Source organism: Amblyomma mixtum, chromosome 1 (genome assembly GCF_055824585.1).
Source record: "Amblyomma mixtum isolate Tamu chromosome 1, ASM5582458v1, whole genome shotgun sequence".
Lineage (NCBI taxonomy): Eukaryota > Metazoa > Arthropoda > Arachnida > Ixodida > Ixodidae > Amblyomma > Amblyomma mixtum.
The window spans coordinates 129263761-129279641 of record NC_143012.1 but is presented as its reverse complement, the minus strand read 5'-3'; the positions used below and the strand labels follow the sequence as shown (position 1 = coordinate 129279641).

Sequence of the window (15881 nt, the reverse complement as noted above, 5' to 3'; positions counted from 1 at the left end):
GCAGCGGGCATTCGTAGTTCGACGATTGACGAGCACGCTTGTTGCTTACGCCGCCACAGAGTGATTCAGTTCTTTTGCGGGCGCAAGTCAGCCCAAAAAAAGAGCTTCGTTTGCAAGTCTTTCTGGTGTCTTCCTGACCGCTGGACTGTCGTCACTACAACGTGACATCTGGTGGAGGTGCTGGGTAGCCTCCCATGTTCCGGACACCCCCTACAAGTCGTGACGCCAGCCCTTTGAGTCATCTACCGCAGGACCTGAGTCCAGTCCACCGCGCAAGCCGACGCCTGCAAGGGGACGAACCTGAGTTCGTGATTCTGCCGGACCCTACCCGGAAGCGAAAGCCAGCAGCAACGTCTACCATGAGCTTGCCCCAGACGATGACTCCAATCATTCTTCAGCAGCCCGGGGTGCCACCAACCTTCGACGCTTTGCCTGGCGCCGACCCCGAAGAATGGCTGGAGCAGTTCGACCGTGTGGCTATCTTCAACAACTGGAACGATGCCACGAAACTTAAGTACGTGTTCTTCGCCTTGGAGGGACCAGCAAAAGTCTGGTTTGAGAATGAGGATGCTAACCTCACGAACTGGGAAACCTTCAAGGAGCAGCTTCCAAAGACCTTCACGAACGTCGTGCGAAAGGAGAGAGCCCAGCAGCTGCTACAGTCTCGCATACAACACCCAAACGAGACCGTTGCTGTGTACACTGAGGAAATGAAGCGTCTCATCCGGCGTACCCACGCAAACATGAAGAAAGAAGAAAAAAGTAAAGCTGCTCATGGGAGGAGTTAAAGAGCAGCTCTTTGCCGGCCTCGTGCGCAACCCACCGAAAACTGTCGCGGAATTTGTAGAAGAGGCATCTACGATGGAAAAAACTCTTGATGCCCGAGCCCGCCAATACGACCGCCAGCAGCGGGTTTTCTCAGCAAGCTGCCTGGACACCGCTAACAGCAATGACCTGCGGGAGGTTATACGTCAAGTTGTGCGAGAGGAGCTCTGACGATTGCTGCCAACGGGAACGCAGCCGCAACTTTCATCGCTCACTGACGTCATCAGGGACGAGGTTCAACAGGCCTTGGGTGTGACGTCGACAGCCACGCAGCCTCTGCAGCCCCCAGCTATGACTTACGCCGCAGCAGTGCGCCGTCCTGCACCTCGACGACGGGACCCAAGCCCCTATCGCCCTCAGCCAGCTGCGTTGGACCGCCGCCCACTCGCCCCAACCAGCCCGTCCTACGAGCGACGCGCGCAGCCGAGGAAATGCGACGAGTGGAGAACTCCCGACCTGCGCCGCCCACTATGCTTCCACTGTGGCGAAGCCGGTCACGTCCTCCGGCACTGCCCATACAGAAGACTGGGCATCCGAGGGTTCTCTTACGACGCTCCACGACCCCGACCCGGGCTGCGACCAGCCGAAATCGAGGAGTTTTTGCGTCGGGAAGAATGCTCACCGCCCAGCCGCCTATCACGTTCCCCGTCGCCTTCGTTTCCGCGCTTTGTATCTCCTAGCCGAGGCTACGCAGTGCGCGGACGCTCCCGCAGCCCCCGAAGGTTAAACTGAATAAAGCAGCCTCTGGAGGTGAGGTTGCTTCCGAGCGCAACTACAAAAATCTTCCATCGACGAAAACCCAAGTCCACGCCTCAACTACGACGACAACACCGACGACAACACCGACTACAACACCGCCGACAACACCGACGACAGTACCGAGAACGACGACGACGACGCGGCCAGACTTGAAACTTTTACCGCTGCCCAGTGAAGTAACGTCGGAGTACGCCCACCGCAGCCTCACTACTCGACGAAGCCGAGATCGGACACCGAAGACAACGTACAATACGAGAACGCGTGCAAGTGACCTTGAAGTTACGGTCGACGGTCACGCGGTTACTGCCTTGGTCGACACCGGAGCTGACTACTTTGTCGTGAGTGGCCCACTTTCTGTTCGGCTCAGGAAGGTAACAACAACTTGGGATGGCCCGCTGATCCGCACCGCAGGTGGTAACCTGATTACGCCGTCAGGACGCTGCACCGCAAGAGTTTCTGTAAATGGGAGAACCTATGCTACAACCTTCCTGGTCTACAGCAATGCTCGCGATAAGTGATTTTAGGAATGGACTCCCTGAATGAACATCGAGCGATCATCGACCTTCGATCTAAGTCGATCAAGCTTTCCACGGACAAAGGCATACCTGTTGCGACGAGCACGACTCATAACGTTGGCTTAAACGTCCTCGACGAAGCATTGAGCGTGCCGCCCCGATCAAGTGTCCTCATCTGCATAGGTACTGGAGACATCGAAAATGCCCAAGGCGACATCGAGGGGAACACCCTGTTACTCCTAGATCGAGGATTGGGCGTCGCAAGGGGAGTCGCTGAAGTCCGAAATGGCCAAGCCCAGGTGCTGCTAACCAACTTCACCGAAGAATACCGGCATCTGAATAAAGGTACGACGATTGCCTTTCTCGACGAGCTGCCAGACATCAGAGACATATTTGCCCTGCCCGACCAACCCGTAGAACCATCTGACCAAGGCCATCAACCCACGTTCGACATCAACCCGGCATTACCCCGGAGCAGACAAGACCAAATACGCAGTCTTCTTCAAAGGTACAGCGATTGCTTTTCATCAGCATCGAATGTGCGACAAACCCGGCTTGCCAAGCACCGCATTGTAACAGACGAACACGCCCGACCACTGCGGCAGAGCCCCTACCGCGTGTCGCCGATAGAACGCCAAGCTATCCGCAAGCAAGTAGAGGAAATGCTACGTGACGACGTCATCCAGCCATCAAGAAGCCCCTGGGCAGCACCAGTTGTCCTAGTGAAAAAGAAAGACGACACCCTTCGCTTCTGCGTCGATTACAGCCGCCTGAACAGCATTATGAAGAAGGATGTCTACCCCCTCGCCCGCATTGACGACACATTGGATCGGCTATGCAACGCTAAATACTTCTCATCGATGGACCTGAAGAGCGGCTACTGGCAAATTGAAGTCGACGAAAGAGATCGTGAGAAGACTGCGTTCATCACACCAGACGGACTCTTCGAGTTCAAAGTGATGCCATTCGGCCTCTGCTCTGCCCCAGCGACGTTCCAGCGAGTAATGGATAGGGTGCTCGCAGGCTTGAAGTGGCAAGTTTGTCTAGTCTACTTAGATTACCTTGTTGTCTTCTCCTCAAGCTTTGAAGACCATCTCAGAAGGCTTCAAATAGTGCTGGAAACAATCAAGTCTTCAGGACTAACACTGAAACCAGAGAAGTGCCACTTTGGCTACGAGGAGCTGCTGTTCCTTGGCCACGTCGTAAGCAAGGATGGAGTTCGCCTAGACCCTCAGAAGACGGCTGCGATCGCAGAGTTTCCACAGCTTAATGACAAAGCTATACGCAGATTCCTTGGATTGTGCGCTTATTACCGGCGATTCGTCAAGGACTTTTCGCTCATCGCTGAACCTTTGACCCAACTTACGAAGGCTGATGTGCCTTTTAATTGGGAAAGGCCGCAAGAGGAAGCTTTCAAAGAGCTGAAGCGGCGCTTACTGTCCCTTCCTGTGCTTGGACACTTTGATGAAAACTCCGAAACTGAAATCCATACCGATGCAAGCAGTGTGGGCTTAGGAGCGGTCCTCGTTCAGAAAAATGGAAGAAAGGAGAAAGTTATCGCGTACCCTAGCCGTTCACTGTCGAAAGCTGAGGCCAACTATTCGACCACAGAAAAAGAATGTGTCGCCATTATTTGGGCCACGTCGAAATTTCGCCCCTACCTGTACGAACGACCATTCAAGGTTGTGAGCGATCACCATGCTCTGTGCTGGCTAGCCAATTTGAAAGATCCTTCCGGCCGCCTTGCTCGTTGGAGCCTGCGCCTTCAAGAATTCGACATAACTGTAGTCTACAAATCTGGCCGCAAGCATTCCGACGCAGACTGCTTGTCGCGAGCCCCGTCGACGCAGCACCGGAAGAGGAAGACGGCGACGCTTTCTTAGGACCGGTAAGCGCCAGCAGTTTCGCGCAGCAGCAGCGCTCGGATCCTGAGTTGCAAAGCCTAGTTGATTACCTGCAAGGCAAGACCGTATCGCTTCCCCGAGGGTTCAAGCGCCAACTGTCGTCCTTCGTCTTTCACAATAATGTCCTCCTGAAGAACTTCGCGCCCAACGGGACAGTGCATCTTCTTGTCGTGCCCAAAAATCTCAGGCAAGAAATTATGCAGGCATGTCATGATGAACCGACTGCGGGGCATCTCGGGATTTCTCGCACGTTGCACCGCATCCAGGAGAAGTACTATTGCCCGCGGCTAGCTACCGACGTGTCCCATTACGTGAAAACGTGCCGTGAGTGTCAGCGACGCAAAACGCCTTCGACTAGACCAGCCGGACCCCTGAACCCCATACCACCGCCGGATAGCTTGGCGTTCTATCGGCTTTCAGGAAATGGGGATGGACCTCCTCGGCCCCTTTCCGACTTCGTCATCAGGTTACAAGTGGATCATTGTGGCCACCGACTACATGACCCGCTACGCCGAAGCAAAAGCGTTGCCTAGTGGTACCGCAACAGAAGTCGCAAAATTTTTTGTCGAACAAATTCTCCTGAGTCACGGCGCCCCCGAAGTGCTCATTACAGACAGAGGAACGGCATTTACAGCGGAGCTTACGCAAGCCATTTTAAACTACATCCAGACAAGCCATCGGAGGACAACTGCCTATCATCCACAAACCAACGGACTCATAGAGCGTCTGAACAAGACCATCGCAGACATGCTCTCCGTGTACATCGCCGCCGAACACAAGACGTATGACGTGATCTTCGCCTATAATACTGCCGTCCAGGAGACAACCAGGTTTACCCCATTCCAGCTGGTATACGGCAGGAAGCCCACGACAACACTCCACGCAATGCTCCCGCAAGTTTCCGACGAAGACAACCTCGACGTCGCCGCCTACCTTCATCGCGGCGAGGAAGCCCGAAGACTTGCGCGGCTTCGAATTCAAGACCACCAGCACACCGACGCCCGACGCTACAATCTGCGCCGACGAGACACGCATTACAAGCCAGGTGATCGTGGATATGGACGCCAGTTCGCCGCCGTGGATTGAGTGAAAGGTTGCAACGACGCTACTTTGGCCCGTGCAGGGTTGTCCGTCGCATCGGTGACCTCGACTATGAAGTCATCCCCGACGGCACGACAGCATTTCAGCGACGCCGCACACGCCCGGAAGTCGTACATGTCGTACGCCTGAAGCCTTATTATGAACGCTAAAGGACTCGAAGTTTTCTTTCTCCGTGTTTATTTTCATTTTAAAGCATCGAGACGATGCTTCTTTGGAAGGGGGGTAATGCCACGTATCATTGTAGTGTTTGTTCGTTCACGCTCAAGGCTGCAGGAAAGGGTTGTTATCATTTTTGTTCGAGACGCGAGAAGCGACCGGTCTAATCTCGATTGTTCGCCGCCATGAACAGCTGCATCTACGTGTTTCCAGATTACTCTAGATAATCTCGACCTGCTATCTCGAAGTTTCTTTGGCGGCTTTAAATTGAACGATGCCGCGAGCAGCGAGCATTCGTAGTTCGACGACCGCCGAGCACGCTTGTTGCTGCCCGAGCTCGTCACGAGACGGGCACGCTGGCGCCATATGACCTCAGCTGCGCTTCCTGCAGATGTCAGGGACTTCGGCTGGCTGCGAGGCTGGCGGGTCCTGCCCACAAGAGACCGCCTTGCGGCGTGGGGCGTGGCGCCCTCCGTCCGATGCCCGCAATGCGGTCTTTTAGAAACGTTGTGGCACGCTATGTTAGACTGTGTAGTGGCGCGCACCTTTTGGGTACTGGTGTCACGGATGTTTTTAACCCGCCTCCAAGCGCGCACTAGTTCACGCGAACTGTTTACAAATATGCTCTTTTGTGTCGGCATGTTCGTTTTGTGGCGGCAGCGTGGAGCGGCTTCCTTAAATGGGCGTCCGCAAAGAGCAATGTTTCCAATGTTGCAGCGCCTCCGCACGCGCCTCTTTGAGCAAGCATGCGTGGACGCACTGACAATGAGCGAGGCTGAGTTCTTGCGCAAATGGTCGACATACTTTATCGTCCTGCGCGGCGGTCGAGTGTCGGCTTTCATACTGCCATACTGACGTGCTCAGTGCTGCGTCACTGCATTTGTGCTTGAAAGATCAGACTTCAGTTCAACTGTTTTCTTTCGTATTTTTGTTCCTTTCGAAAAAAATAAACTTCTCTTTGTGGGTCTGGCAGCGGCATGGCGAACGGTTCTTGCAAACACGTGCGCTTCATTTTGCAGATAGCCGCAAGCATCGCTGGACCATACTTCCTGAGCAATGCTTCTTCTTCAAGCTTCCTTCATGGAAAATGCACGCTCACGGGCCCTCCATTCAGTTCCTGCTGTCAACCGATAGATGGCAATGCAACCATAACCTCATCTTCCGTCGATCTCGCTTGTCTCGACCACGCATGGCACAACCCCGGAACGTCATCGACACGGACCCGACGGGATATAAAAGCAACACACCGGCCAATCCTCTTCAGTGGGTCTGGCAGCGGCATGGCGAACGGTTCTTGCAAACACGTGTGCTTCATTTTGCAGGTAGGCCACAAATACGCTTTCAAATGTTATAGGAGCAATGATCGTTTCTTATTGCTGCTGCCAGACCCTCAGCACTTTGTGTGTATTTTTTCTTGCCTACTGCATTCGTTAAGAATTTTGTTGCAACTGTCCGGCGATGTCGAGACAAATCCAGGCCCAAAGTCAGAGGAAATGCTAACGGAGCTGCTAGCTGGACAAGCACGAATCAGCGCAGAGCTTTCCGCGCTCAACTCTAGAATGGCTACTTTTGAACAGCGTATTACGCACATAGAGGCGTTGGCTTCAACTGCTAACGACGCTCTTCAGCGTGTTCATGATCTTGAGATGACTGTTGAGAATCTTAAAGATGTCATTACCAAACTTGACCGCAAAAATGATGACCTGGAAAACCGATCCCGTAGGAATAACTTAATCATCTATGGCTTGAAGGAACCATCAAATGAAACTTCTGAGGGGCTATTGGCTTCTGTATCGGAGTTACTGTATTCCAAACTTTGAATCCAATGTGAAGGTATTGAACGCTGTCACAGGCTTGGCAAGCAAACAACTGAAAAGACGAGACCTGTCATTTTTAAACTGCTAGACTATAGAACCAAGCTTTCCATCCTTAAAAACGCTAGAAAACTAAAAGGATCTGATACGCACATTAGCGAAGACTTTTCTGCGCGTGTACGGCACATTAGGAAGGCTCTCTGGGACAACTCGGTTGATATCCGCAAAGAAGCAGATAAGTATAGGTTGCAATACGATTCCCTGATAGTCGACAGTGTTCGTTACACTTGGGATGATGTTTCCAAAAGGCTTGTCAAGGCTGCACGTGCTGCAGTGCCTAGGGACACAGAGTGACTCGTTAATGAGCAGAAAGGTAGAAATGAGCAGAAAGAAAAGCAGAAACTGACTCTTTTGAACTTAAATGCTAGAAGCTTGCTTAATAAGATTGAAGATTTCAATTGGCTTGTAGAATGTTACACTCCGTCAGTTATTTGCGTAACAGAAACATGGTTGGACAACTCCATATCAGATGTAGAATTTTTGCCTCCAGATTACTCGGTGATCAGAAACGATAGGCAGTTTGCTAGAGGAGGGGGCGTAGCTCTGTTCATTAAAAAAGGCATTGAAATTTTTGTATTGCCAGAACTTCCGAATACTGAGTCTGTTTGGTGCCGGCTAAACATTTCTGGTTTCGTGACAGTCGTGGGTGCTGTGTACCGTCCGCCCGGTTCGGAAAATATTTTCTCGCACATTACAGAATACATAGCGGAACACAGGCTCCACAAGTATAAAATGACCATTACAGGTGATTTCAATGCTCCTTGTATCGATTGGAAGTTGTTAATTTGAACAGGTCGTGACAAGGTTGTTTGTGAATCCCTAATTAATATGGCTATATCATATGATTTAACACAAGTCGTTGAATGTCCAACTCGAGTAAACTCTGTTCTTGACCTTGTTTTTGTTAATGAACAGTTGCTGCAATACGGATTTCAGTGTGATGTAGTCGACGGACTGTCAGATCACAAGTGTGTTTTCATGCAATTTAATGTGGTTTGTGAGCCCCATAAGCCGAATTTCAATATTGTTAAAGATTTTACCCGTGCCAACGACCGTGCTATTACTGAACTGCTAGCGTCGTCTTTCGGAGATTTCGTGACAGACAGTGAAACGTGTGGTGTTGATGCTTTGTTAGAGCAGTTTTATAATTTAGTACATAGCTGTGTGCTTCATTTCGTCCCCACAAAATGTGTGAAACATAACCCGAAGCATCCGTGGTACACAAGAGACATAATTCATCTCATAAGACGCATCAAGCGCTTGCGCAAGCGCAGCCGGCCAGGAAACGAAAGCCGCGATTCACTACTACTTTCACTCAAGTCGGAGCTAAAGACAAAAATGACACAAGCTAAACACTTTTACTTCAACACAACACTGTCAACATTCATGAAAGAGAACCCATCGAAATTTTGGAAAACAATATTACCCTCTTCCCATGACTCTGTATCTTTCATTATCAACGAGCAGCCTTGCACTAATCCCGTAACCATTTCTGAAGCCTTCAATAGCTACTTTCACTCTGTCTTTCATCTTGATGACGGTACCAATCCTCCCTTCATTCATAGCTCGGAACACCAGTTACCCAACCTCGAAGTAAGTTACCCTGGGGTTCACAATCTGTTAGTAAAAATTGACACAACTAAAAGTGCGGGACCAGACGCCATACCTAACATGTTTTTAAAGAGGTACTCGGAATGGAGTGCCCGTTACCTTACAGTGATTTTCAACAAATCACTGGACACATCCTCCGTTCCCCGGGCTTGGAAAATTGCCAATGTCATCCCGGTGTTTAAATCTGGCGATAAACAACGAATTAGTAATTACTGACCGATCTCCCTAATTTCCACTTGCTGCAAGCTTCTTGAGCATATTATTCACAAACACCTTGTTCAGTTCTTAACTTGTCATAATCTACTGTCACACTGTCAGCACGGTTTTCGATCTGGTTTTTCCACTGTCACTCAGCTCATTGAATTTACTCACGACATCGCTTCCGCTTTAAATAACCGTGATCAAATCGATGCAATATTTATAGATTATTCCAAAGCATTTGTCATGGTCTGCCATAATAAGCTTCTTCGTAAACTACGCACCATGTTTAACGGCAATAAGTTACTGGACTGGATAACCGACTACTTGCACTTAAGATCCCAGTTCGTCACTTTTAACCATGCACAGTCATCGTCAGTCACTGTAACTTCAGGTGTGCCCCAAGGGTCGGTGCTTGGGCCTCTACTCTTTATAATTTTTATTAATGATGTAGCTAATGTTACTAACGACACCGCAGTGAAGTTACGCCTATATGCCGATGACTGTGTGCTTTACCGCAACGTTGCTAACGCCGATGATCAACAGGAACTAAACAAAGTGTTTTCATTGTTCTGTGAATGGAGTAATGCATGGCAAATGAAAATTAATTTCACTAAAACAGTTGCAATGACCTTTGGTAACAAAAAGAATCCGCTGCATTTCTCTTACAGTAACAATGGTAACTGCTTGACCCACGTCAGCGAGTTCAGATACCTGGGCGTTATATTTTCGCATAACTTAAAATGGAATGCTCACATAAATAACATATCTGGGAAAGCACTTCGGAAACTTGGTTATCTCAAACGAACCTTAAAAAATGCCACGAAGGAATGTAAATTAACTGCTTACAAATCACTAGTTCGACCCTAGTACGCCTCAAGTGTCTGGTCCCCTCATTACGCGCGCGACATTGACCGTTTAGAATCAGTTCAAAAAAAAGCAATAAGATTCATCTTCAGCCGGTATGATCGCAAGTTTTCACCTTCTTCCCATATGCACAGTTTATCTTTACAAACATTAGAACATAGGCGAACACGTGAACGCATCATTATGCTGCACAAGATCGTTCACACATCATCTGGCATTCAGGCACCCTTCACATTTGTGTCATCAAGCGCACGTGCAACCCGACGGAACCACCCATTAAACATTGCTCCCTTCAAACCACATATAGATTGTTTTAAATTTTCTTTTTTCCCACTAACCGTTGAAATTTGGAATGGATTGGATGGCTCACTTCGTTCATTGCCAATTGAAGAGTTTCTTGTTCAGTTGCCTGACAATTTGACCCGTTGATCTGTTTTTAATATATCTGTGTTATCTATTTCTATGCTACCCATGTTATTTGTTTTTACTCATGTATTCACCCACTCCTGCTATGTCTCTCCTCAGAGACAGCAGTATTTATAAATAAATAAATAAATGCCCGAGCTCGTCCAGACCCAGCGAAGTATTTTCGGCGCTGGCTTGCTGAGAAGTTTTGACAAGTGCAGGCGGGCCTCGGATCCACTGCGACCCCGAGGTTCCGCAACCAGCCTCCCAGCCCAGGCGCCGTGCCTTTGCCGGTGCTCGGGCAACTTCGAGACCTTCAAGCAGCAGCCCAGTCGGCCACCCGTGACGTCATGGGAGGCCCGGGACGTGCTGCCCCCCCCGGTGTTCCGTGCGCCGCCCCCAAAGGCGCACTGTTTCCAGTTCGAAGTTACTTCCGACGCGACGGCTGACGACATCGTCGACGGCATCGAGTCGGTTGTCGGCCCGAAAGGGCTAGAGAGCCTCCAACACCATGGAGGCATGAAGTTCTGCGTCGCCATGAACTCGGCTGCGGCGGCAGAGAAGATGCTAGTGGAAGGCGCCTTCAACGTGCATGGCACTTCCGTCCCAGTAGCCTGCGTGGGTCCTGCCGTGGTCCACGTGACGGCTTTTCGTGTGCCGCTGTTCGTGGGAGACGCGGCGCTGGCGGCGGCACTGAGCTCCTACGGCAAGGTGCTTGACATCACCCACCCCGTCCTCAAGGGCCGTCGTCACGTCGGCAACGGGACGCGCGTGGTCCGGATCGAGATGAAGCAGGCGGTGCCGAACTTCTTGACCGTCCAGGGCCACAGCGTCATGTTTGACTACCGAGGCGTCCGGAAGGTGTGTTCCCGCTGCGGGCAGGACGGCCACATCGGCGCGGCGTGTCGAACGCCGCGGTGCGCTCGCTGCGAGGTGTTCGGCCACGACACGGCAGGATGCGGAGCGGCTTGCAGGCGCTGCGGTGGAAGCCACGCCACAGCGGACTGCCTGCGGCCACGGTCGTATGCGGCGGCCGCCGCATCGAGGAAGGCCCCGAGCAAAGACAACGTGGCCGCGGAAACACGGAGCACACCAACCCTCCGGACGCCTGTTGCCGACGTGGTCCCTACGACCAGCAGCCCGAGAGAGCCCGAGCCCGCCCCCGCGACGGAGGTGCCCGTGAAGGAGCAGCGCGAGGGGACGCCTTCAAACGAGGTGGAGCCGTTCGCTGCTGTTTTTGCGGAACCCTTACCGCCGCCACCCGGCACAGACAACTACGACACCGTGAGCAGTAGCGACGAGTCGAGCGTGGCGTCGGGCGACCTGGTGGACGTACCGGACAAAGTCACGCCGCTTCGCCTGACAGGCGACTTGAGGTGCGGCTAGGTGTCAGGACCGACGACTCCTCGAGGTGCGGACGACGCGCGCTTCCCGTCACCAGCGAGCCACACCCTCCCATCGGCGACCCTGGCGTCGGCATCGGCTTCAGCTGCGAGCGTCGCCAAGACCACGCAGCAACCGGTGAGCGAGGCCACAAGCGCCGACGACCCCGAAAACATGGACTTTTCCCGACCAGACTTCAAACGTGCCCACCCCCAATCATCGGAATCTGAACGGACAGTTAACGAACGTTGTAGTAAAAAAGTGGCGCGCGCGTCAAGCGCTGCCCATGGCAGCGCTCTTTAGGTTGTGTGTTATGCCGTCGGTGCTCTTGGCAGTCATGGCGGTTGTGCATCTCCTCTCCCTGAATGTTCGGGGAACTTCCGTACTTCACTTGATGTGCTGAATTTCACAACCCGGTTTTCTGTTTTTGCTTATTTTTCGTTGACTGATTTTCATATGTGCGGTGTTGGTGTCGTTTTTGTAAACCCCTGCCTGCGCGCGGGTGCTCATTGCACTTTCGGGCTGGACGGCCGCACTCTTGCGGTCGACTTCACACTAAACCAGCGGCGGGTACGTGCGTTGGTTGTATATGCGCCAGCACGGCAGACTAGTAGTTCTGATTTTTTTGAGCGCCTCGACTCATTCCTCCTTGATACCTACCCCACTTTCATCGTCGGTGACTTCAATTGTGTACTTAACATCGACCGTGACGTCCGCGGACAGGGTCACGGTTGCCGTTATTGCGGTGCCCCCGCGCTCGGCGATTTCGTGACTCAGGTCCGCTTGTCTGACGCGTGGGTGCAGCTTCACGGGGATGCCTTTGGAGGGACGTGGGAGAACGCACAGTCAGCGAGTCGGATAGACAAATTCTATTTTCCACCACAGCTTGCTTCTTTTGTCGTTAGCTGCGAAGTTCTCGCGTTCCCTGCAGGCACGCCGGTGATTTCCGATCACCACCCCTTGTCAGTCAGGCTCGACTTTGGTGAGGACACCCCACGTACTGTTACTTGGCGCGTGGATACGAGCCTACTGGCGGACCCGGAAGGCATGGCGTCACTGCGTACGGCGTTGGCCGCATCGTGCAAGAGCTTCGTTGCGACTGATTCATGGGACACACTCAAGGCTCGTTGGCAGGCAACTCTGGTGGCGGCCGGTCAAGACCGCAGACGCCGGGTAACTCATGCACTGAATGACACCCTGTCACAAAATTCAGCGCATTTTAGAAACAAACAAAGAAAAACCGCCGCGCGCACGGCGTCTCGCCGGCGCGAGCCCAACGGGAGAGAAGGAAAGCCCCCGCCGAGCGCGTGCCTCTCTCTCCATCGCCACGCGTGCGCCGAAGGAATGAGTCATCCACGCCGAAGATTCTCGAACATGCGAGTCGGTTCTACTGCTGACCGGAGGAAAAGGGCGTAGCCTTGCGTGCACTAAGTCACGTCCCCCTCCTCTGCACTCGGACGTCGGCTACGCCGCCACGACGGCGCCACGCTAGAACACGCTGGAACCTTCGCGAAACGACTCCTGACTTTAACCAGTGAGGACGCGCGGCCGGCGAGAGAAAGGAAGGGAGACAGCACGGGAGATGCTAAGCGTATGTGCGCGCCTACTTTGGCGCGTAGAACAAACAGACGGGAGAGCGAGCCTATAAAAGAAGGACGCTGACAGCTATCAGTCAGTCCGGACCGCCGTTTAAGCTTCATCGAAGCGCGCCCGTTCGACTCCCGGGAAAACACCACTCGGCCAGCATCGGACCAACGAGGCGACGTTCGCCAGTCTGCGGGACGGCATCGTCGTGGAACTCTGGTCGTCGGACTGCCGCAGTGCCCGGTGAACAAATTGTGTTTTGTTTGTTTACCTCTCTCTCTTGTATTAGTGCACTTAAGGTGCAATATTGCCTATATATTGTATTCTCTCTCGAGTTTAACTTTGCACGCGTTGCATTCTTTTGTTAATCACTTTGTATGTGCTGGTACTAGTGATTGTGTAATCCTCTGTGTCGTCTCTTTGCTGCATAAACTTTGTTTTGTTTGTGAACCTTTGGATCCGACTCATTCTCTGGCTTGCGACCAGCGAAAGCTGGGCACCGAACGCACAAAAACCTCTTGTCACTTGGTAGCTGGTCTCCGCTGAGCTTGCCACGCTGAGTCGAGGGCAGCTCCTTCGAGTCCGAGACCGCTACCCCCACACGCTCTAAGGGTGTCTGGGAGCTTCCCACTAAAAGTGCGCGAAGTCTGGGTGACAATATATTCTGGCGTCCACGACAGGACGTTTGATGTTTGTAAGCACAGAGAACGGAGAAAGAGTCGGAAAGAATTTACGAAGAGGTCGTAAACGAGCGTTAGCAGCAGAGCGATATTGTGAGGTGCCGCGCAGAGGCGGTTGGATACGGTTCCCCGAGTTGAGCTATGCTCGAGGCTTGAACAGCTGAGATTCCAAAATGGATCTAAGAGATATTGTGAAGTTGGGTCGTCAGCTGGGCCTGGAAGAATCCGAGATTGCGGATTGGGTGAACCAGGAAACAGGAGGAAGAGAGAGAGAACGAAAAGAAAACGAGGAGAGGCAAAGAGAGATGGCTAGAGAAGCCGCCGAGAGAGAAAAAGAAATGGCTCGAAAAGCCACTGAGAAAGCGCGAGAAGAAGCGCAGAGAGAAAGGAAAAATGCCCGAAGAGAGGCAGAGAAATTTGAATTGAAACAAGAAGTTCATCTAGAGAATGAGATTCTCATGAGGGATGAAGTGGGGAATAAGAGCGAGCTTCTGCTCAAAGCTCTTAGCAAAAGAAGGGGCAAGAGTGGTAGAGTGCCAGAGCACTCGCCGAAATGCTACCGGTGCAAGAAGATAGGCCACTACGCCTCGGATTGCCGTAGCAACTTAGTGAACAAGAGAAGGCTTGCTTGTTTCAAGTGTGGAGATTAGGGGCACAAAGCAGCAGCGTGCCCAAGTCTCGAAAAGTCAGTCCCACAGGTATCGCAACCCTGTGGCTCTTCGTACGACAGCGAGGAGGAAGACTTTAGGGCCGACTGCGTAGAACAGGCGTACTGGGAGAAACCTCCAGTGTTATGCACAGTTACGTGCGTCAGACCAGGGTCTCTAACTGAGGGAATGCCTGTCCTTCCCGGGAGAATTCGAGGAAAGTCGGTTTCTGTTCTGAGAAGCACAGGAAGCACCGGAGATTTCATCAAAAGGGAACTGGTCACAGATGAAGAACTTACAGGAGAAATGAGCCCTGTGTATTTCTTGGATGGTTCCGCCCGGCTGTTACATGAAGCCAGAGTGCACGTGAACACTCCGTACTTCACCGGAGATGTGACAGCGCTGTGCATGGAGCGCCTGCTGTATGACCTCATCCTGGGTAACATCAAGGGCGCGAGATCGCCGAATGACCCAGAGATATGGGCCACCGGTGCGGTTGACGAGACCGTCGCACCCCGTACTGAAGAAAGGTCGGTAGGGGATAGGTCAACGCTAGAGACGGCGGCGCCAGCACAAGCGAAGGCTGAGAAAACGGAGTGTCATTTGTTAGCCTCTAGCGAAAACATGTGCACTAATACCGAGACTGATTCGGTGGCAACCACAGAAGAGGTTGAGACTGGCTCCACCAGTGAGAATGAGGTTGTGGAACAGTCTGTTCCTGCAACTGAAACCACCGAGAGTGAAGAACAGACCGGAGTGTCGCTTCCTCAGGAAGTTGAAAGTGTAGCTACTGCTGAGGTACTAGGCACTGAAGTAAAGACCGACCTGACGCTTCAGTCAGACGTCATCTTAGGGCAGTCGCCTGTAGATGAGGAAGAAAGCTGCAGCTCTAGCGACAAATCACAGTGCTGCACACCTGAGGGTTGCAGTAGAGACCGTGAGGAAGAGTGGTCAAATGTCGTTGAGAACGAAAGCACCGACGTAGTCATAGCTGAGGAGAGCGCACTCAGCGAAAACCCGGAATCCGTTCCTAGTGTACCTTCGAGCAGCGAGGGGGGCTTTCACGATGTGGAAGGCGAGGAAATCGGTGCCTATGACGGAGAGGAAATTTGTGCCTCGCAGGAAGGAGACAGTGCAGTACAAAGAATGGAGCACCACTGCACTGAAACTAACGAGCTCAGGAAAGTATCAGAGAAAGCTGAGGAAGCAACACTGAGCGAAAGTGAGGAGAATGAGTCATCAACGGCTAATGAGCCATGCTCAGAATGCCCCTCACAAGGAAGGCTCCAAAAGAAGAAAAAGGATTTGGAAGAAGAAAGCTCAGCCCTCGAAGAACAAAAGAGAGCTGAACCAGTGGCTTCATCGCGAGAGA

The 15881-nt window shown here is 52.2% G+C and overlaps 1 protein-coding gene and 1 pseudogene across 9 annotated transcripts in view; one reads left to right on the top strand and one right to left on the bottom strand.

Annotated features, from left to right (window-relative positions):
- LOC149367588 (uncharacterized) overlaps window positions 1-15881 on the bottom strand; it is a 1242925-nt gene that overhangs the window by 1208776 nt on the left and 18268 nt on the right. The gene's annotated exons all lie outside the window — the stretch shown is intronic.
- LOC149367589 (uncharacterized) lies at window positions 6238-7865 on the top strand (annotated as a pseudogene).